Source organism: Nicotiana sylvestris, chromosome 9 (genome assembly GCF_000393655.2).
Source record: "Nicotiana sylvestris chromosome 9, ASM39365v2, whole genome shotgun sequence".
In the NCBI taxonomy this organism is placed as follows: Eukaryota; Viridiplantae; Streptophyta; class Magnoliopsida; order Solanales; family Solanaceae; genus Nicotiana; species Nicotiana sylvestris.
In genome coordinates, this window is record NC_091065.1 from 48,619,520 (window position 1) to 48,622,391 (window position 2,872).

Below are 2,872 nucleotides of genomic sequence, written 5' to 3' on the forward strand. Positions count from 1 at the left end.
CAAGGAGATCTATTAGCACTTTTACAATATCCTTCGACAATGTCAACTAACACAAGCAGTCCATTCACTAATTTGGGTTACCCTAACCCCAGCCGAATCTTGATATCCCGTCCTTCTCTTAACTATACCTGTTAGCCCCCATAGGGCATAACTGAAATGGGTGTGACCAATTGTACATATCTCTGTTACTGTTGAATATTACATAAAAAGCTTATGTTCCTTTGCCTGAATTATAACCACTGTTAACCTTCATTAATTGGGCGCTTCATACCCTTTTTCATCTTGCTTCCTTTGCTTGATGAAACTTGTATTTATTTTCTGAATCTCTCATTGTCTTTCACCATAAAATTGGATAGGCATTCTTTCCTTAAGGCTTCTTATCAGGAAGTTTACACCTTTCAGTACATCTATGATCTGCTAAAGATCTCACATTTACTTATCATAAGCAAGATGCAAAATCGAGTTCCTCTAAATCAACAATTTCACAACTATATCTCTTATCGATCGTCTTTCTGACTATAGGCATCGTCTTATTACAAATAGAAGTTCAGGACTTGAATTCTTATAAATGAACTCTACCACACGATCTAGAGTAAGAAGAAAGAGTGACAGCCCTAAATGCCCGGTAACCTCTTGTTTATAAGTGTGGTGCACGACACACCCATAAACAAGACTTTACTAGACACGGCTTGTAGACACCCAACCCGATGGACCGCGATGGGCACCTTGTACCTTACGTAACGGAGTACCAACATAACGTATCTTTTCATGTCATAATATCATAAATAATTGAGCCGGAGAGGCTTCCGTGAAATAGGTAGGATACAACATGTAATATCAATCTATACATAAGACATATGGGCCTACAAGTCCAAAATAACCACTCGTACCCTGAATATAGGCCGACAAGGCCATAAAATATCTTATATACATGAATCTGTCTACAAGCCTCTAAGAATATGAAATTTTCATAAAGGTCGGGACAGAGTCCCGCCATACCAAACAATACACATCTAAATCATACCAACCAAACAAGCAACTGCGAAGCAAATAGAGCGCACCAACATCTCTGAGCCGATAGCCTACTTGGAGGGCTCTCAGCCTATCTATCGAGACCTGCAGGAATGAAACGCAGCATCCCCAAGAAAAAAGGACGTCAGTACGAATAATGTACCAAGTATGTAAGGCACATAAATAAGTACATAACAGACATGGAAGAAATATAGAGTAATTGACTCAACCTGTAAGTCTGGATAACTCTATAAATCATGAAATACTTTTAGCGTCATGCATACGCGTATGAATATCATGTCATGCATAGGTACATGTTTCAAAATATCATCAGCCTCTGAGGGCATCCCATTATATCATATCGGCCACTGTATGCACAATCATCATCGTATACCAGCTGATCAGGTGGTGGTGTGTATATAATGCTATAACCTTTCTCATATCCCATATACATATCATATATATATATATATATATATATATACATATATACGCGTATATAATGCCATCTGGTCACGGGTCAATGTACATGAATGCAATGCATGAAAATTACGTTAATAAAATCTTTCGGAATGTCAAAAAACCATTTTGTCTTTGAGTTATATCATAAAGTAAACTCTTTTCAACTTTCATATTTTTCTGAGACCCATGAACAGATGATAAAATATTATGACACATGAAAATTCAAGAACATAGATATCTCTAATACTTCTATGAATAGAGTCATTCATGGAATTTGTGCATTTTCACGTTTCGTTTGTGTCGTATAGAACAAGCCAAAAGAAAGAAGGGATTGCTTTAACATACCAGAACCGATTCTCCTGACAATCCCTTAAACACTCATTTATTGCGATAACATGTAACGGCGGATCGAAGTAGGGGAAAATCCATGAACTCGTATGTTACTGAATTCTTGAAAGCTCACATCTTTGAATAATCTAATCTCACGTTTTTGAAGAATGAAATATTGTTAAGGTTTCTTAGCGTTCTGGTTTAATTTAGGTGAAAGAGTGAATTTTTCATTTTGACTTAAAATCTAAGCATTTAAAAGACCAAGATTTTTCAAGCCTATCTTGTATTTCCTACACGTTTTTAGCCACTAAGCACCTATGACTAATTAGTCATAGGTTTGAATGGTGGCCTACTGCCACGTGGTAAGTGGGGTGGAGATTATTAATCTTTACCCACTTATTAGTTAACTGGGTAATATCCCGTTACCCAGTAATTAATCAATTACCCGTATAATTTAAAATTTGCCCAAATTACTTAAAATTCTACTTATTTTTAATATACTTTTTATATATTATACTACCGTGGTCATATGGTATCTTACATGGTACTAGTTCATAATTACCGGGTATTATTGCTAGATTCGTATTTTATCCCAAATGCCAAACGTGGATGAACATTCATTTTCTTTGACTTGCTTCCCCTTTCACCTTCACGAATTTACTCATCACTTGTAAATAGAATAATCCTTATAATCTCCAAATAATATTTTACTTGGACTAATGTTAATTACCTTACGACAAATACAACATACAATACTACAGGGTGCGACATCGTCGTAATTTGGTACTGCAAAGTGTAACATCATCGTAATATAATACTGCAGGACGAAATATTGACGTAATATTATGTGGCGTAACAAAAAATATAATTCTTTCATATTTGGTTAGTCCCTTTTCTTGTAGGAAAAGATTTGGAGTTCTATAAATTGAAGATCCATCTGTGTCATTCAGTAGCATCCACAATGTAGCCATATGGGGCTTGAGAGCCATGTCTAAGGGGAGAACTTTACGGGACAAGTGTTAGTGTATCACTTGTTTTTGCTTCTTCGTGAGGTTGTTCTCTTGATATT